We start from the raw sequence: 21,775 nt of genomic DNA on the forward strand, positions 1-21,775 counted from the left end.
AGTTGCTGTTTTAACCTCTTCTTTCATGGAAGGGTCACTGCTTAGGTACAGATGCTGATTCCTGGCAACTGTATCAATGAGCTCTTGAGCCTCTTCAATTGTCTTTCTCATGTGGATAGATCCACCAGCTGAGTAATCTAGAGACATCTGAGCTCCTTCAGCAAGCCCATAATAGAAGATGTCTAACTGAACCCACTCTGAAAACATTTCAGAGGGGCATTTTCTTAGCATCTCTCTGTATCTCTCCCAGGCATCATAAAGAGATTCATTATCTCCTTGTTTAAAGCCTTGGATGTCCAGTCTTAACTGTGTCATCCATTTCGGGGGAAAGTATTGATTCAGGAATTCTTCTGTCAGCTGTTTTCATGTCCTTATGCTGGCCTTAGGTTGGTTATTTAACCACCTCTTAGCTTGATCTTTTAGAGCAAATGGAAACAGTAATAGTCTGTAGACATCCTGATCTATTTCTTTATCATGTACTGTGTTAGCAATTTGTAAAAATTGTGCCAGAAACTCTGTAGGTTCTTCCTGTGGAAGACCGGAATACTGGCAACTTTGCTGCACCATGATAATGAGCTGAGGATTCAACTCAAAGCTACTGACTCCAATGGAGGTTATGCAGATACTACTCCCATATGAAGTAGTAGAGGGGTTAGAATATGACCCCAGAGTCCTCCTGGACTGTTCATTTCCGCTTAGGTCCATGATGGAGAAAGGGAGATGATGTAAAATAGAGAAAATATTTTTATTTATTTATTTATTAATTTATTTCGAAAATAAAATAAATTAAAATAAAATAAATAAAAATAGGTGAAGATTTTCGAAAAAATGTGGAGAGAGAAAGTGGTTAGGAAGTTTTGAAAAAGGTTTTAAATTTTGAAATAAAAATCTGAATTTTAGAAATAGATTTCGAAAATTTGCTTTTAAAACAGAGAGAAAAGATATTTTTGAATTTAAAGAGGAGAGAGAAAACAATAAGATAGCACAAGATTTAAAATTTTTAGATCTGATGCTCCTTGTTTTCGAAAATTTTTAAGGGAAAAACACTAAGGAACACCAAACTTAAAAATTTTAAGATCAAGACACAAGGAAAACTCAAGAACACTTTGAAGATTCACAAGAACACAAGAACACGAAGGAAGAACACCAAACTTAAAGTTTGGCACAAAATTTAATAGAGAAATTATTATTTATGAAAAAGAAGATTTTGAAAAGAATATAAAAGATTCTAACCCAATTACCAAGAACACAGACCAACGCTCTAGCCAAATGAGTTATGAATGTAACACATGTTTTGAAGAAGTATATTTTTTTTTTTGAAAAATCAACAAGAAAACACCAAACTTAAAGTTTGGCACAGGATTTAATAGAAAAAATTATTTTTGAAAAAGATTTTAAAAATATGATAGCCAATTACCATGAACATAAACACTATGTTCTAACTGATTGAGCTATAAATTTAAAGTGTTTTAACAAGGGATAAATAATAAAAGACTCTAAACCAAAAAAAAAGAAAAATTTTTCCTAATCTAAGCAACAAAATAAACCGTTAGTTGTCCAAACACGAACAATCCCCGGCAACGGCGCCAAAAACTTGGTGCACGAATTGTGAATCACACTTTTCACAACTCGTACCACTAACCAGCAAGTGCACTGGGTCGTCCAAGTAATACCTTACGTGAGTAAGGGTCGAATCCCACGGAGATTGTTGGTTTGAAGCAATCTATGGTTATCTTGTAAGTCTTAGTTAGGAAGTCAATTATGTTTATCAGTTGAATTGCGAATAACCAAGAGAGCATAAATTAAAGGTTACTTGTTATGCAGTAATGGAGAATATGTTGGAGTTTTGGAGATGCTTTGTCTTCTGAATCTCTGCTTTCCTCTGTCTTCTAATTCACGCACGCACGTCCTCCTATGGCAAGCTGTATGTAGGAGATCACCGTCGTCAATGACTACATCCCATCCTCTCAGTGAAGAATATGCTCACATGCTCTGTCACAGCACGGCTAATCATCTGTCGGTTCTCGATCATGCTGGAATAGGATTCATTCACCCTCCTTTTGCGTCTGTCACTACGCCCAGTACTCGCGAGTTTGAAGCTCGTCACAGTCATTCAATCCCTGAATCCTACTCGGAATACCACAGACAAGGTTTAGACTTTCCGGATTCTCATGAATGCCGCCATCAATTCTAGCTTATACCACGGAGATTCTGATTAAGGAATCTAAGAGATACTCATTCAATCGGATATAGAACGGAGGTGGTTGTCAGGCACACATTCATGGTTTGAGGAAGGTGATGAATGTCACGGATCATCACCTTCATCACAGTTAAGCGCGAATGAACACCTTAGATAGGAACAAGCGTGTTTGAATGGAAAACAGAAATACTTGCATTAATTCATCGAGACACAGCAGAGCTCCTCACCCCCAACAATGGGGTTTAGAGACTCATGCCGTCAGAGAATACAAAGTTCAGATCTAAAAATGTCATGAGATGTAAAATAAGTCTCTAAAAGTTGTTTAAATACTAAACTAGTAGCCTAGGTTTACAAAAAATGAGTAAACTATGATGGATGATGCAGAGATCCACTTCTGGGGCTCACTTGGTGTGTGCTGGGGCTGAGATTTAAGCAATTCACGTGCAGAGGCCATTTGTGGAGTTGAACGCCAGTTTTTGTGCCAGTTTGGGCGTTCAACTCTAGCTTTTGATCCTTTTCTGGCGCTGGACGCCAGAATTGGGCAGAGAACTGGCGTTGAACGCCAGTTTACGTCGTCTATCCTTATGCAAAGTATGGACTATTATATATTTCTGGAAAGCCCTGGATGTCTACTTTCCAAAGCAATTGGAAGCACGCCATTTAGAGTTCTGTAGCTCCAGAAAATCCACTTTGAGTGCAGGGAGGTTAGAATCCAACAGCATCAGCAGTCCTTTTTCAGCCTGAATCAGATTTTTGCTCAGCTCCTTCAATTTCAGCCAGAAAAATACCTGAAATTACAGAAAAATACACAACTCATAGTAAAGTCCAGAAATATGAATTTTTCCTAAAAACTAATGAAAATAGACTAGAAACTAACTAGAACATACTCAAAACTATATGAAATTAACCCCAAAAAGCGTATAAAATATCCGCTCATCAGGAACTTCCTTCCGGTCTCAAGTGGGCGTTACGTATTGCCGTTCCCACTAAGCCTCATGCACAATATCTTAAGTGAGCGTTACATATCGTCGTCCTCACGAGATTGTGCTCAATATAATATCGTTAAATTCAAATCATTTAATATTATCCTCAATCTTTATTCCTCATATCTCAAACCTTATTTCCTTAAACCCTAAACCTTAATTCCTTAAAATTTAATCTTTGAATCTTAAACATTAATCATCAAACTTTTCTTAACCTTTTTCTTAACTTTTTTCTTAACCTTTTTCTTTAACCTTTTTTCTTAATGTTATCTTTTACACACACACACACACACTAATCGTTAACTTTTACGTAATTGTTTTTTTACCCTTAAACTTCTACATAATTGCCTTTTCATCACTCAAACTCGGTTTAACCTTTACTCTCACATATTTCTTTAAATTTTTTCTTATCCTTCCTAAGTATTCTTTCAATCCATACTCAAGTACTTTAAAAATTTAACCTTTAACACCCTAAAAGAATACCCGCTTTTCAAACTTGTAACAATCAATAACTAGCATCAACCTAGTATTTAAATATCCATTTCCAACTATCAAATTCAGTAATCAAGGCACTACCTACATAATTAATTTAATTAAAGCCTTATATTTTTATAAAAAGTTGGACATAACTTTTTCTAAAAGTAGACTTAACCACCCTTACGGGTTCCCTCTATCTCAATAGCAATTATCAAAACAACAGGATTCTTAATAGTCAACTTATCATAATTCAGTTCAACTACTAATATAACATTATCCAATTTAATCAGAATTTCCAACAAATATTAAATCCAAACAGGCTTACAAAGTGTGCATTGTCATCAAACAAGTCTCACATATTTAATCATTACCGCAAATTCATCAAAGTCAATCATATCCACAATCACAAACCAAACTCAATTCATCAATTACCTACACAGAACAACTAAAAATTATTTGCAGTTATTCATTAGACTTTATTAGCATTCATAATTTAAAACTCTCAATTTTAAAACATATCCCCTACCTCAATTTAGTTAAAACTCGGTAATTAAATGCGACAAACTCCCTTTTATACTTATTTCATAACAACGAGGGCAATTCAGACAGTTTTCGTAGAAATAACAGCCACAAACACAACATGCAATCACGGTAACTCAACCCTAGGACATTAATGTTGCAAAATCCTCAATAAATTATAACAGAATGACAGCGGCAAGAGTTTCGAAACAAAAACTACTCACTGTACCAAAAGGTATGAAGGAATGGGGCAGAAAAACCTCTGACGATGCTTCCGACGATCACAACACCATTCTCGGTGACCAGAATCACGGTATGGCTTGCAGTAGTGGTGAATCACTCCAGTTCTAGTGGTTTCTTTCCACAACAACAGCGGTGCAGCAGCTCAGCGACGATGGAAGTAGCCCCTCCTTCCTCTCTGGTCGCCTCTTTCTCTTCCTCTCTCGCTATCTCATTCGACGACGATGGCGGTGACTAGTGTTCAGTGGCAATGGCTTCTTCGACGGCAGCGATGGCCCCTTAACAATAGCGGTGGCGACGAGGTGTAGCTCCTCTAGCTCACATTTTCAACAGTAGCAGCTCCCTCTCTCTCATGCAGTTCTGTCTCTCTATCTTTCTACGCCAGTTTTGGTCTCTCTTCCTCAGCTCATTTTGGTGACGCGGTGGTGACGGCGGCAGCAATCCTGGCCGGTGTTGTTCCCTCCTTCTTTTCCTCTTCTTCTTTTTTTCCTTCCTCGAGCTCTCTTTTCTCTCTTCCTTTCTGTTTCTTTCGTGGGTGAAAGTGTGTAGGAAAGGGGTGGCAGCGATGAGAGTGAGGAAAGTAAGGGTGAGTGTGGGTGTTTTAGGGTTAGGGTTTGTTTTGAGTAAAGAGGGGTAAGAGTAATTTGGTAATTTTAATAAAATTAGGGGATAGAGTAGTAATTTGAAACCTAATTTGACCCACTAAAATTATCTTTAAAAATACTATTTAATTATCAACTTACATATTATTTTTAAATAAATAATCTAATTCAAAAATTAGAGATAATCAAATTAATTTTTCTTTATTCATAAAATAAAACTCTAAATCTCAATATTCAAATAATTAAACTATACAAAATTCTTGTTATTTTTTAATTACTATAGCTTTAAATTCTAAATAAGAAAATATCCAATTATTGTAAAAATTGTATGAGTTCTAATTAATTTAAAACTCAAATTCTCATAACTTTAATTTAATTTCTTTTGGTAAAATAATTTTCTAAAAATAAAATCATAATTAAGTATAAGAATTCAAAAATAACTCATTATTTAATTTTTAAAAACTCGGCATGTTACAGAATGGATTAATCGCTTTGTCCATGAGAGGATTTAGTAGTTATGGTGGTTTCTTCCATTTTGTTGAAGATGACCCGACTTCTTGCAAACTATTTGAATATTTGTATTGTCGTGATCGGTGTTCTGACTTATAACGATGATTTTCTTTTGCTGTTTTGTAGGGATTACTTTCTATCTCTCGCTCAGTAATACTCAATATGTCTTCTAAAGTTCTGTCTGATTTAGACTGGGTAGATATTACTGTTCTTTCTACTGTCTTCGTAGTTGATAACGAGTATGTCGAAACTTTTTGTGGACAACATAGGCTATATAAAGATCAGGGGGAAGAGGATAAGTATGAGATTATGGTTCCTGACCCTAAGGAGAGAGTTTTTTCGACTTGACAAGTCAGAGCGTCATTTCATGTATGTGTATGAGTGCCTTTTTACTAAGCTGGGGTGAGTATTCCTTTTTCTGATTTTGAATCTGAAATTCTCCATCTCTGCAAAGTTTTTCCTTATTAACTTCATCCCAATTATTAGGGTTTTTTGAAAATTTATCAACTAATAAGTTGAGAGGTTGATCTGCTGTTATCCTCCAAAGTTTTCTTTTATCTCTTTTAACTCACCAAACCATTCAGTTCCAAAAAAAAGCAAGATTTCTTTTTGAGCTATTCAAGAAGGAAAGTTTTCTCCATTTTTTACGATTCTTTTCATGATTTCAAAAAATATTTTTTCAAGATTCAATCTGTAGAGGATGTTCGACCTTTCTTTCTAAGTAAAAAAGATTAAGCCATTTTTAGTTTGTACTGGTTGAAGTTCCCAATATTATTAAATACAATCTTGAGGACTGAGATGAGGTAGAAGAATATATAGTGGCCCTATTCCAAGAGTGTTGGGGCCGAGCTCCTAGCCTTGATACCAAGAAATTTTTACTAGGAAAGTCGAGCCATATTCGTACTAAGCTAAGTAGTAATCCTTTGTATTTTGTAGATATCCTCTTGTATTTATCAAGTTTATGTAACCTGGATTTCATTTCTGGTTTTGTAGCAAGGATGACTAGTGGGTCGGGCGCATTGAAAAATCTTCATCAAGCCAAGAAGAATGCTGCTGCTCGAGCTATTCAATTAAAAGAGGCTAATAAGTTGGGTGACCTCTCCTCCTCTTCCAAGTCGAACTCGGGTCTATCTCAACCAGCTAAAGTTCTTCCTGATCCTTCACCTCCTCCTCTTACTCCCCCTGCTGGATCCAACATTTAATCTACTCCTCTTGTGCCTCATTTTTTCGAGCCGAGTTCCAAAAAATTGTAAAGCTTCCTCTTTTGAATCTGATAGTGTGTATGACCATGGTTTTAACGCTGTGGACTATTGTGAAGAGCACATCATTCCTGATAGCTTTATAAGCATGGATGATGTCTCCATAAAAAATCATTTTCATGTGTTGGCTCGAGAAGGTATACGGATGGTTGGGATTTGTACTACTTTATTAAAACAACTTGAGGAGACTCCCCTTAGTGCCACTCAGTGAGTTTTGACCAACTTTAGAGTTGAGGTGGCATCTTTGAAGGAGGCCAAGGAGAAGTTGGAAAAGGACAAGGAAGTTCTTATTTCTGATCTGTCAAAGTCTCAAGAGAGGGCAAAGAGATATGAGGGTGTGTGTGACATGGCAGATGGTTTGAAAAAGAAGGACGAAGAGAGTTATAGTCGGGTCTTTGGAGAAAAATTAGATTTGAAGGATGAGGTCGCCAAGTTGAAGGAGAATTATTGACGCGTGAGCATCATTTGTATCTTTTTTATGTGATTTACATGGTTTTTTGTTGGTTTGTTAGAGAATTTTAGTGGAAATCCCCCATTGGATGCTACTTTGAGTTTTGTGGTTTTTGATTGATTTCAGGTAGCATTCTAATGAAGAATTGATGGAAAAGAGCATGAAGAAGTGATAAACCCCAATTTTGTGGTTTATATTATGTAGAATTTTGGGGGGGGGGGTTGTCAATGTTTTCCACACTTATTCATATAAATTGCATAGTTTTGTGTTTCCTTCCTAATTTTACTTCATGATTGAAAACATGCTCTTTTTCCTTAAAAATGCCATATTTTGATCCTCTTCTATTACCATTCGATGCCATGATATGTTTGTTGAGTGATTTTAGAGTTCATAGGGCAAGAATGGACTAGAAGAGAGGAAGGAACATGAAGAACTGAGCTTTGGAGAATCAGCTGCGACGCGCACGCGTGGCCCACGTGCACGTGTGGGTGCAAGAGGCTAGGAATGGCACGCGAGAGTGGACGCATTCATGTGGAATAGCGAACTCCCATTGACGCGTACGCATGCTTGACACGTATGCGTGGCTCGCGAAACTCAGACGACGCGCACGCGTGACCGACGCGCACACGTGACGCCCAGCACGTGACCTCATTAATGAAATCGTGGCTGGTGATTTCTGAGGAGCTCCAGGCCTAAATTCAGCTGGATTCTGCATGGAAAAGACCCAGGAACTCTAGGGAAAAAAGGGAGGATCATTCATTGTACACTTTACACACATTTTGACTAGTTTTGGCTCTCATGTTCTAGAGAGAGAAACACTTACTTTTCTCTAGATCTAGTTTGATTTGATCTTCCCTTGTTGAATTTCTGAATTGGATGTTGTTAATCTTAGTCCCAATCATTCAATTTGAGTTCTCTAGTTTTCATTTGTTTAGATCTTGTGTTTGAATTTGAATTTTCTTGTTACTTTCCCTTTTCTTCTCATTTCATGAACTTTGTAGATCTAGAATTTCTATTGATGCATTGATGTTTTCTATGATCAATAGTGTTGTTTGAGTTGTTTTCTATTGATAATTGTTAGTGATTACTTGTTTGTAATTTGAATATGTCTTTTATTAATGCATACCATGTGTTTGATGAAATATTTCCTTTGATTATAGAGTAGTTTTCTTTACTATTGGCCTAGGCTAAGGGGGTTGGGTAAACTTGAGTCATTGAGTCTAACTGATTTGGTGATTTGAGAGCCCTAGTGGTCAAATTGATACCCATTGATACCAATCTACTACTAAATCAATTAGTAGTTGGATTGGGACTTATGAGTTAAAATTGACCAAGCCATTTAACGTACTTCAAGCTTGGAAGTAGACAGTATGCATACTTCAAGCATAGAGGTACATTTAATGAGCTTAGTTCCTCATAATTGTCAAGATATGGTTATTAGACAAGGATAGTGACCCCAATCCCTATGCCTAGCCAAGAGTGTTTTTATTATTCATATTTGAAATCCAAAAATCCCAATTGTTTAGTTCTTGTTGTAGCTAGTTTAGTTGTTTACTTAGTCTTAGCATAGAAGTAGCTTATATGTTCTCTTGCTAGATTGAAATTGCTCATACTTAGTTTTAGTTACTTGATTTAGTTTCTTGCACTCTAAGATTCCTTGCATGTTAAGTTTAGTAGTTTAAATTCTTGCCTATGACTCCCAACCCCGGAATTCTAACCAATATTGATGCACATGTTTGCCCATTCTCTTGAGGACGACCCGAGACCAATACTCTCGGTTACTTTATATTGGGGTTGACTTTGTGACAACCAATAATTCTAAATTTGATTGGTAGGATTACACATTGTTTTAGAACTATACTTACAACGTGACGATTTTTGTGTGAAATTCTATACCAACCATAATCTTGTCGTATCAAATTTTTGGCACCCTTACCGGGGAATGGTTGCAACGTATGCCTTGATATTGGTTATGTGAATACGTGAATAGTGTAGATAGTTTACTTGCTTTTAATATTTTGTTTTTAGTTTAGATTTCTTTTTATGCATGAGCTATGAATTCTAAGTTGGATGACTCGGTCCCGACCGAACTCTAGCTTAGCCAAGTTTGATCCTGAGATTGAAAGAACTTTGTTACACACTCGGCAAGCTAGGCGGCGGTTGAGTTACACGACTAGTGCTTCAGCCTCTCTTGAGGGACTTGCCGAACCATTAGACGGAACCAAGAGCGACTTAGAGTCCACTACTTCTTATTCTTCTGTTGACATCACTGATACATCTTTGCATCCTACAGGTGAACACTATATGGCGGAGCCACGAAGAATCACCTTCCACGAACAAGGGGCTCTGGATCCATTGCAAGCTAAATATCCAATTCTTGATCCGAACTTTGAGTTGAAGAATAGTTTGATTAATTTGCTTCCCAAGTATCATGGACTTCCGGGCCAAGACCCCATCAGACATCTAAGAGATTTTCAAGTTGCTTGTTCTACGACTCGAAGGCATGGAGCCGATGAGATTGCCATTATGGTCTTTGCTTTCCCCTTCTCTCTTGAGGGGCAAGCAAAAGAGTGGTTCTATTCCCAACCGGATGAGGTAGTGACCGAATGGGATTTGTTGAGAAGAGAGTTTTTAGACAAGTTCTTTCCGCCAGAGAAGACCGACTATATCGAAAAGAAATCTCTGGTATAATGCAAAAGGACCAAGAGACCCTATATGAGTATTGGATTCGATTCAAGAGGCTCTTGGAATCTTGCCCACACCATGGATTGGACACTCACTTGCTCATTAGTTATTTCACTGGAGGTCTTTGCGCGGCGAATAAAAGATTGCTCACCGCTTCTAGTGGAGGTTCCCTTTCCAAAAATAAGACGGCGGCAGAAGCTTAGAGCTTGATAAATGATGTCACTGAGGCTACACAACATGTAAGGGTAAGGATCAATTCCCTCAAGGGTGTGGTGAAAGCACCTCCTTCGGAATCAAGTTTGACTAAAGTACTTGGGGATATGACTACTCTTCTCACGGAGATGCGTAAGGAACAAAAGGCATTTTATTCAATTCAAGCTGTCCAAGGTCCACCCCAAGTTCTCCAACTCGAAGGGCCTCCTAGAATAAATGGTTTATGCTCTAGCACCGCACATTACACCGACCAATGCCACCAAGTTCAAGAGGATTATACCCTTGCAGTAGCCAATGTGAACTATAACAACCGTCCACCCTATTAATCTCAAGGCCAAAACAATTACTCTCATAGTAATAGTTGCAACCAAGGGTGGAGGGACAATGCACAAGGGAGCAATCAAAACTAAAGATGGAACAACTCTTCTTTTCATTACCACAACAACCACTAATCTTCATCTCAATATCACAACAACAACCATCAAGCCTACCAAAATCATCACAACCAATCATATCAAGCACCTCACCAAAACCAAAACAATCATTCTAGATACCAAGCTCCTCATCAAAGATGACAATCCAACCAACCTTCATCCTCTTCCACTAACCAAATTGATATTCTAACCGTGCACTCTACCATGAACAAGAGAGACTTAAAATTATGGTAGAGAGGCATGAAGAGAACAATAAGGCTCAATTTGGTAACATAAATGCTCAATTGTCCAACATCACTGAAATGCTTTCAAGGATGTCTTTACCTTCCTCCAACAACACTAACCAACCCTCAAGCTCTTCTAGCCTTCCATCCCAACCTCTTCCAAACTCAAAGGGCGGTCTCAACGCCATCACTTTACGGTCGGGGACTACATTGAAGGAGATACCTCCTAGGACCATGGAAGATATTCATGAGGAGGAAGTGGTTGTAGAGGTTCCACATGAAGAAGAGGAGGTAGACACAAGGCAAGAGGAAGAAGAAGTGAGCCCCAAGGAGCCCAAGAGGAAGGCTATAATGGATGAATCTATTCCTATCCAATTCCCTTCCATGGTAAAGAAGGCCAAGAAAACTCCAGAATTTGATCCCAACATGCTTCAAGTATTCAAGAAGGTTGAGGTAACCATTCCACTTCTTGATGCCATTCAACAAATTTTGAAGTATGCTAAGTTTTTGAAGGACTTGTGCACACACAAAGATAGGATTGGTGAGTTAGAGACATTGTCATTGGGTAGTTCCATTTCTTCATTGATAAAGCCTATTCTGGAAAAATGTAGTGACCTAGACCATGTTTAGTGTCTTCTTTGATTGGTGGAGTTGCATTTTATGATTTCATGTGCGATTTAGGGGCTTGTGTAAATATCATGTCACTCTCTATATTTGCAAGGTTAAATTTAGCTCCATTGAAAAAATCGGCCGCCAGATTTGTCTTTGCCGATAAGAGTGTGATCACCGTAGTAGGGATAGCAGAAGATGTGCTTGTGACAATCAAGGATTTAGTGTTTCTAGTTGATTTCTATATTCTTGAGATGCCTCCGACGGAAAATGGAAGTTCTTCCTCCGTTTTCCTTGGTAGACCCTTCTTGAAGACCTCTAAGTTTAAATTATATGCCTTTACCGGCACATACTCCTTTGAGGTACTTGACAAAACCATCAAGTTCAATTTAGAAGAGGCCATGAGACACCCACCCGAAGAGTACTCTGTTCTCTGATGTGATGTGATTGATGAGGTAGTAGCGGAGATCCAAAGGGAAGATCACAACAAGTTATACTATCCTGTTGTTGAAGAGAAGGATAAACATGAGGGTGAACAAGAGAAAGTTGATGAAGATGAGCTTCATGAGCTTAGTGAAAAAGAACCTCAACTTGAAGCAAAAAGTGAATTGAAGCCTCTACTCTCTCACTTGATGTATGCATTCCTTGAGGACAACCAAAAGTTTTCGGTCATTATTGCTAGTGAGCTTTCTAGCCAAGAAGAGGAGAAGCTCCTAGAGGTCTTAAGGAAGCACAAGAAAGCAATCGGTTGGAGCTTGGCCGATATTGTGGGGATTGATCCCCGCATGTGTATGCACCGTATTTTTCTCTAAAAAGGAGCTCGGCCAGTTAGACAACTCTAAAGAAGGTTCAATCCTACCATTCTTGATGTGGTGAAAAAGGAAGTCACAAGGCTACTTGATGCGGGTATTATATATCTGATTTCTGACAGTGAGTGGGTGAGCCCAGTCCAAGTCGTTCCAAAGAAATCAGGGATTACTACTGTTAAAAAGGATGATGGTGAAGAGGTCACTACAAGAGTGCAAAATGCATGGCGGGTATGCATCGATTATAGGAGGCTAAACGCCACAACAAGAAAAGACCATTACCTCTTGCCATTCATTGACCAGATGTTGGACCGACTTGCAGGTAAATCTCATTATTACTTTCTTGATGGTTTTACTGGCTACTTCCAGATACATATTGCTCCTGAGGATCAGGAGAAGACTACCTTTACTTGTCCCTTTGGCACCTTTTCTTACAAAAGGATGCCATTTGGGTTATGCAATGCACCCGCCACTTTTCAGCGGTGCATGACTAGTGTCTTTTCCGATCTTACGAAGAGTTGTCTGGAAGTCTTTATGGACAATTTCAGTGTACATGGGACTTCTTTTGATAGTTGTTTGGAACACTTGGCCAAGGTCTTAGAGAGGTGTGTTGACACTAACCTTGTCCTCAATTTCGAAAAATGTCACTTCATGGTAAGATAAGGTATAGTGTTAGGACACATAGTTTCTGATAAGGGCATTTCTGTAGACCTGGCCAAGGTTGATGTCATTACCAGTTTACCTCACCCCTCTTCTGTGAGGGAGGTTCGTTCCTTTTTGGAGCATGCAGGATTCTATAGGCGCTTTATCAAGAATTTTAGTAAGATTGCATTGCCATTATCACGCCTACTCCAAAAGGACGTAGACTTTGAGTTTGATAGTGTTTGTGTGTAAGCATTTGAGGAGTTGAGGAGAGCCCTTACCGCAGCACCAATTGTGAGGGGCCCTGACTGGACGCAGCCGTTCGAGATCATGTGCGACGCATCAAATCATGCCATAGGTATCGCGCTTGCACAGCGCGATGGTAAGCTCCTTTACATCATTGCTCATTCCTCAAAGACATTGGATGCGGCACAATCCAACTATACCACTACGGAAAAAGAGCTCTTAGATATTGTTCATGCATTGGAATGATTTAGATCTTACTTGCTGGGCTCTAAAATAGTGGTATACATGGATCATGCAGCTTTAAAGTATTTGTTGACAAAGAATGAGTCGAAACCTAGGCTCATACGTTGGATTTTGCTCTTGCAAGAATTTGACATTGAGATTAGGGATCGAAGTGGGTCACAAAATTTAGTTGTGGACCATCTAAGCCTCCTTGAAAATCTTAAATATGACCCATTTCCGATTGACAACTCATTCCCTTTGGATAGTTTGCATGCTATTTCGGATAGTTTTCCTTGGTTTGCACCAATGGCGAACTATTTGGTTGCTAATATTTTTCCTCCCAACTTTTCAAAACATCAAAGGGACAAGTTGATGAGTGATTCCAAATATTACATTTGGGATGACCCTCACTTGTGGAAAAGGGGAGTAGACCAAGTAATTCGTAGATGTGTCCCGAAATCTGAATTCCAACCCATTCTTGAAGCTTGCCATTCCTCCGAGTGTGGTGGCCACTTTGGCCCACAACGGACGGCTAAAAAGGTTTTGGATTGTGAATTTTGATGGCCAACATTGTTTAAGGATGCTAACCAATTTTGTGTGTCATGTCACTGGTGCACGAATTATGAAGCACACTTTTCACAACTCGTACCACTGACCAGCAAGTGCACTGGGTCGTCCAAGTAATACCTCACGTGAGTAAGGGTCGAATCCCACGGAGATTGTTGGTTTGAAGCAATCTATAGTTATCTTGTAAATCTTAGTCAAGAAGTCAATTATGTTTATCAGTTGAATTGCAAATAAACAATAGAGCATGGATTAAAGGTTACTTGTTATGCAGTAATGGAGAATATGTTGGAGTTTTGGAGATGCTTTGTCTTCTGAATCTCTGCTTTCCTCTGTCTTCTTGTTCACGCACGCACGTCCTCCTATGGCAAGCTGTGTGTTGGTGGATCACTGTTGTCAATGGCTACCTTCCATCTTTCCAGTGAAAACTACGCTCACGCGCTCTGTCACAGCACGACTAATCACCGGTTGGTTCTCGATCCGGTTGGAATAGGATTTACTATCCTTTTGCGTCTGTCACTAACGCCCAGCCTTCAGGAGTTTGAAGCTCGTCACAGTCATTCAATCCTTGAATCCTACTCGGAATACCACAGACAAGATTTAGACTTTCCGGATTCTCATGAATGCCGCCATCAGTTCTAGCTTATACCACGGAGATTCTGATTAAGGAATCTAAGAGATACTCATTCAATCGTATATAGAACGGAGGTGGTTGTCAGGCACACGTTCATGATTTGAGGAAGGTGATGAGTGTCACAGAGCATCACCTCCATCACAGTTAAGCGCGAATGAACATCTTAGATAGGAACAAGCGTGTTTGAATGGAAAACAGAAATACTTGCATTAATTCATCGAGACACAGCAGAGCTCCTCACCCCCAACAATGGGGTTTAGAGACTCATGCCGTCAGAGAATACAAAGTTTTGATCTAAAATGTCATGAGGTACCAAATAAGTCTCTAAAAGTTGTTTAAATACTAAATTAGTAGCCTAGGTTTACAAAAAATGAGTAAACTATGATGGATGATGCAGAGATCCACTTCTGGGGCCCACTTGGTGTGTGCTGGGCTGAGACTTAAGTAATTCATGTGCAGAGGCCATTTGTGGAGTTGAACGCCAGTTTTTATGCCAGTTTGGGCGTTCAACTCCAGCTTTTGATCCTTTTCTGGCGCTGGACGCCAGAATTGGGCAGAGAACTGGCGTTGAACGCCGGTTTACGTCATCTATCCTTGTGCAAAGTATGGACTATTATATATTTCTGGAAATCCCTAGATGTCTACTTTCCAACGCAATTGGAAGCATGCCATTTCGAGTTCTGTAGCTCCAGAAAATCTACTTTGAGTGCAGGTAGGTCAGAATCCAACAGCATCAGCAGTCCTTTTTCAGCCTGAATCAGATTTTTGTTCAGCTCCTTCAATTTCAGTCAGAAAAGCACCTGAAATTACAGAAAAACACACAACTCATAGTAAAGTCCAGAAATATGAATTTTTCCTAAAAACTAATGAAAATAGACTAAAAAATAACTAAAACATACTCAAAACTATATGAAATTAACCCCAAAATGCGTATAAAATATCCGCTCATCACAACACCAAACTTAAACTGTTGCTTGTCCCCAAGCAACTAGATAAATAAAATAGAAGACTAATAGGTTGAGAAGCAATAATATCTCAGAGTTTTTGATTGAAGCTCAGATTCTAATTAGATGAGCAGGACTAGTAGCTTTTTGCTTCTGAACAGTTTTGGCATCTCACTTTATCCATTGAAGCTCAGAGTGATTGGCATCTATAGGAACTTAGAATTCAGATAGTGTTATTGATTCTCTTAGTTCAGTGTGATGATTCTTGAACACAGCTTCTTTATGAGTCTTGGCCGTGGCCCTAAGCACTTTGTTTTCCAGTATTACCACCGGATACATAAATGCCACAGACACATAACTGGGTGAACCTTTTCAGATTGTGACTCAGCTTTGCTAAAGTCCCCAATTAGAGGTGTCCAGAGTTCTTAAGCACACTCTTCTTTTTTGCTTTGGACCTTGACTTTAACCGCTCAGTCTCAAGTTTTTACTTGACACCTTCACGCCACAAGCACACGGTTAGGGACAACTTGGTTTAGCCGCTTAGACCAGGATTTTAGTCCTTTAGGCCCTCCTATCCACTGATGCTCAAAGCCTTGGGATCCTTTTCATTTGCCCTTGCCTTTTGGTTTTAAGGGTTATTGACTTTTTCTGCTTGCTTTTTCTCTCTTTTTTTTTTTTGGCAAGCTTTGTTTTTTTGCTGCTTTTTCTTGCTTCAAGAATCATTTTTATGATTTTTCAGATTATCAATAACATGTCTCATGTTCATCATTCTTTCAAGAACCAACATATTTAACAGTCTTAAACAACAAATTCAAAAGACGTATGCACTGTTCAAGCATTCATTCAGAAGACAGAAAGCATTGCCACCACATTTAACTAATTAGAATTTCTCTTATTAAAACTCGAAATTTTATTGCCTCTTATTCAAAAGATCTACTACTTTATTCATGTTTGCTGATGATGAGAAAAATAAACTATAGCTTAATTGGAGATAAAATCAAAATAGACACTAATTACTAGTATATGACTCCTAAGGTAAACTTCTATAAGGACACTGTCACAGAGTTAAGGCAGAAATTGGAAATTAACAACCTTTATTCTGGGGGAACGGGGGTTCCTCTGATCCTTGGGGTACTTGGTCCTACAAGAGAAGACTTTTGGCGCTTCAATTCCCTTAAGTCACGCCCTTGCTCCTCTTATTCTTTAAACATATAGGTCAGCATTTGACTATGTTCCTTCTGTTCTTTTATTATTTGCTCCATGACTTCCCGTATCTTGGTAACAGACGTCTCAAGATACTCCCAGTATTCAGATTGAGGGATCTCTGGGAGGAATTCCTGTGCTCTCTTCTTGATGGGATCCTCCTGTGCTTGTTGTTTTTCCATTGATGCTTTGGTAATAGGCTTCTCAATTGGGATATACTCAGTTATTCCCATCCTTACTCCAGCGTCCTTGCAGAGCAGAGAAATCACGCTTGGATAAGCCAACCTGGCCTCTTTAGAATTTTTGTTAGCAATTTTGTAGAGTTCAGTTGAAATCAGCTGATGAACCTCCACTTCCTTTCCCATCATGATGCAATGGATCATCACTGCTCTTTTAACTGTGACTTCAAAACGGTTGCTAGTGGGCAACAGAGAACGCCCAATGAAGTCCAGCCATCCTCTGGCGACTGGTTTGAGATCCTCTCTCTTGAGTTGATTTGGGACACCCTTTGTGTTGGTGGTCCACCTGGCTCCAGGGATACATATGTCCTCTAGAATCTTATCTAGGTCAATGTCTGCTCTCATCATCCTCCTGTTGAAGGAGTCTGGATCATCCTTTAGCTGAGGTAGCTTTAAGATCTCTCTGATCTTGTCAGGGGTGGTATGCACAATCTTTCCTCTGACCATGGTTCGAAATTCATAGAAGGCAGTTCCAGATAGTTTTTGCTTGTCAGTCTGCCACATATTAGCATAGAACTCCTGGACCATGTTCCTTCCCACTTTCGTTTCAGGATTAGCTAGGACTTCCCAGTTCCTGATTCGAATTTGCTCCTGGATCTCCGGATATTCATCTTCTTTCAGATCGAATCTAACTTCCGGGATCACTGATCTCAGACCCATTACTTTAAGATAATGGTCTGAATGTTCTTTAGATAAGAACTTCCCTTGATTCCAAAGTGGTTTTGGAACGCTCTCTTTCTTGCCTCTTGGAGTGGGTTGTTTTCCTTTAGGAGCCATGATCTTAGTGATCTCGGATAAACACACCAAACTTAGAGGTTTGCTTGTCCTCAAGCAAAAGAAAAGAAAGGAGAGGGATAGAAGGAGAGCTAGGTGCAATTGTTGATGGTGGAGGAGGGAGGCCGAACCCAAATTTAAAGGGATGGGGGGTGGGTTTTCGAAAAATTGGAAAAGATAAGATAAAAAGATTGAGTTGAAAAAGATAAGATAGAAGATATAGTTTAATTTTGAAAAGATATGATAGATTTTTGAAAAAGATAAATCTGAATTTTTGAAAAAGATAATATGGAGATTTGAAAAAGATATGGATTAGTTGAAAAGATTTTAGAGTGAAAAAGATAGATTTGTTTTCAGAAAAGATTTGAAAAGAGTTGGATTGAATTTGGAAAGATGGATTTTTAGAATTTAAGGATTTTAGAAATCAGGGTTCTTAACATGTTCATGTAAAAATCATGCCTTGAAACATAAAATTTGAAATTAGAATGGAAATACGTGTAGAAAAATAGATTTGGCTCCTCCTTGCTCTCTTGGCGTTTGAACGCCCAAACACTGTCTGTTTTGGGCGTTCAGCGCCCAAATGCTGCTCTCCTGGGCGTTCAACGCCCAACTGCTGCCATTACTGGCGTTCAACGCCCAGTGGGTGCCCATTTCTAGCGTTGAACGCCCAGATTGCTACCATTACTGGCGTTCAGCGCCCAGTGGATGCCCATTTTGGGCGTTGAACGCCCAAAATGCACTTTTACTGGCGTTTTCTTACCAGTGAGCTCTTTTTCTCTGTTTTGTGTGCCGAGGTCTTCTGTAAATGATTATTTACCTTGTTATCAATGGACTCTATATAAACAAATGAAAATAAAAATAGAAATAGGGCAAAATACTTAGAGGATTGTTGCCCCATGGCTGGGTTGCCTCCTAGCAAGCGCTTCTTTATTGTCTTTAGCTGGACCTTGCTGAGCTTTTAATCTAGCTTCAGCCTTGAGCATTCTTGCTCAATGTTGCCTTCAAGATAATGCTTGATTCTCTGTCCATTGACAATGAACTTCTTATCAGAATCAATATCTTGAAACTCCACATAACCATATGGTGATACACTTGTAATCACGTATGGTCCCCTCCACCGGGATTTCAATTTCCCGGGGAATAGCCTGAGTCTAGAGTTAAACAACAGAACCTTCTGTCCTGGTTCAGAGATTCTAGATAACAGCTTTCTGTCATGCCATTTTTTTGATTTTTCTTTATAAAGCTTGGCATTTTCGAAAGCTGTGAATCTGAATTCCTCTAGCTCATTTAGCTGGAGCAATCATTTTTCTCCTGCTAATTTGGCATCAAAGTTTAGGAATCTGGTTGCCCAGTAGGCTTTATGTTCCAGTTCCACGGGCAGGTGACATGCCTTACCATACACGAGTTGGTATGGAGATGTCCCTATGGGGGTCTTGAATGCTGTCCTGTAAGCCCACAGAGCATCATCCAAGCTCCGTGCCCAATCCTTTCTACGGGTATTTACTGTCCGTTCCAGGATTCTCTTTAATTCTCTATTAGATACTTCAGCTTGCCCATTGGTTTGTGGATGATATGGAGTGGCCACCTTGTGGCGAATTCCATACCGAACCATGGCAGAGTAAAGCTGTTTATTGCAGAAGTGGGTGCCCCCATCACTGATTAGTACTCTAGGGACACCAAACCTGCTAAAGATATGTTTCTGGAAGAACTTCAACACTGTTTTAGTATCATTGTTGGGTGTGGCAATAGCCTCAACCCATTTTGATACATAGTCAACTGCCACCAGAATATAAGTGTTTGAGTATGATGGTGGGAAAGGTCCCATGAAGTCAATTCCCCATACGTCAAATAACTCAATTTCCAAGATTCCTTGTTGAGGAATGGCGTAACCATGAGGCAGATTACCAGCTCTTTGGCAACTGTCACAATTACGTACAAATTCTCGGGAATCTTTATGAAGTGTGGGCCAATAGAAGCCACATTGGAGGACCTTGGTGGCTGTTCGCTCACCTCCGAAATGGCCTCCATATTGAGATCCGTGGCAATGCCACAGGATCCTCTGAGCTTCTTCTCTAGGCACACACCTACGGATAATTCCGTCTGCACATCTCTTAAAGAGATAAGGTTCATCCCACAAGTAGTACTTTGCATCAGTAATTAATTTCTTCTTTTGTATCCTGTTGTACTCCTTGGGTATGAACCTTGCAGCTTTATAGTTTGCAATATCGGCAAACCATGGTGCTTCTTGAATGGCAAATAAATGCTCATCAGGAAACGTCTCAGAGATCTCAAGAAAGGGGAGGGACGTCCCTTCCACTGGCTCTATCCGGGACAGATGATCAGCCACTTGGTTCTCTGTCCCTTTTCTGTCTCTTATTTCTATATCAAATTCTTGCAGAAGCAATACCCATCTAATGAGCCTGGGTTTTGAATCCTGCTTTGTGAATAGATATTTAAGAGCAGCATGGTCAGTATACACAATCACTTTTGATCCTACTAAGTATGATCTAAACTTGTCAATGGCATAAACCACTGCAAGTAGTTCTTTTTCTGTGGTTGTGTAATTTTTCTGGGCATCATTTAGAACGCGACTGGCATAATAAATGACATGCAGAAGCTTGTCGTGCCTCTGTCCCAATACTGCACCAATGGCATGATCACTGGCATCACACATTAGCTCAAATGGTAATGTCCAGTCTGGTGCAGAGATGACTGGTGCTGTGACCAGCTTAGCTTTCAGCGTTTCAAATGCCTGCAGGCACTCTGTGTCAAATACAAATGGTGTGTCAGCAGCTAACAGATTGCTTAGAGGTTTTGCGATTTTTGAAAAATCCTTTATAAACCTCCTATAGAATCCTGCATGCCCCAGAAAGCTTCTGATTGCCTTAACATTGGCAGGTGGTGGTAATTTTTCAATTACCTCTATTTTTGCTTGATCCACCTCTATTCCCTTGTTTGAGATTTTATGCCCAAGAACAATTCCTTCAGTCACCATGAAGTGACACTTTTCCCAGTTTAAAACTAGGTTGGTCTCTTGGCATCTTTTCAGAACAAGTTTCAGGTGATCAAGACAGGAGCTGAATGAGTCTCCATATACTGAGAAGTCATCCATGAAGACTTCCAGAAATTTTTCCACCATATCAGAGAAAATAGAGAGCATGCATCTCTGGAAGGTTGCAGGCGCATTACATAGCCCAAATGTCATCCTTTTATAAGCAAACACTCCGGATGGACATGTGAATGCTGTTTTCTCTTGATCCTGGGGATCCACTGCAATCTGGTTATAGCCTGAGTAGCCATCCAAAAAGCAGTAATAATCATGACCTGCTAGTCTTTCTAGCATCTGGTCTATGAATGGTAAAGGAAAATGATCCTTTCTGGTGGCTGTATTGAGCCTTCTGTAGTCAATACACATGCGCCACCCTGTAACTGTTCTTGTAGGAACCAGTTCATTTTTTTCATTATGAATCACTGTCATGCCTCCCTTTTTTGGGACGACTTGAACATGGCTCACCCAGGGGCTATCAGAAATAGGATAAATAATCCCAGCCTCCAGTAATTTGGTGACCTCTTTCTGCACCACTTCTTTCATGGCTGGATAGAGCCGCCTCTGTGGTTGCACCACTGGTTTGGCATTATCCTCCAATAAGATTTTGTGCATGCATCTAGCTGGGCTTATGCCCTTAAGGTCACCTATGGACCACCCAAGAGCTGTCTTGTGTGTCCTTAGCACTTGAATAAGTGCCTCCTCTTCCTGTGAATTTAAAGCAGAGCTTATAATCACTGGAAAAGTGTCACCTTCTCCTAGAAACACATATTTCAAGGATGGTGGTAATGGCTTGAGCTCGGGTTTAGGAGGTTTTTCCTCTTTCAGAAGAAAGTTCAGAGGCTCTTTCATGTCCTCTGAATCCTCCAAATCAGGCTGAACATCTTCAAAGATGTCTTCCAACTCTGATTCGAGACTCTCAGCCATGTTGATCTCTTCTACCAAGGAGTCAATAAGATCAACTTTCATGCAGTCTGTTGATGTGTCTGGATGCTGCATGGCTTTGACAGCGTTCAACTTGAACTCATCATCATTGACTCTCAGGGTTA

The sequence above is a fragment of the Arachis hypogaea genome, chromosome 16 (genome assembly GCF_003086295.3).
Source record: "Arachis hypogaea cultivar Tifrunner chromosome 16, arahy.Tifrunner.gnm2.J5K5, whole genome shotgun sequence".
NCBI classification, from domain to species: domain Eukaryota; kingdom Viridiplantae; phylum Streptophyta; class Magnoliopsida; order Fabales; family Fabaceae; genus Arachis; species Arachis hypogaea.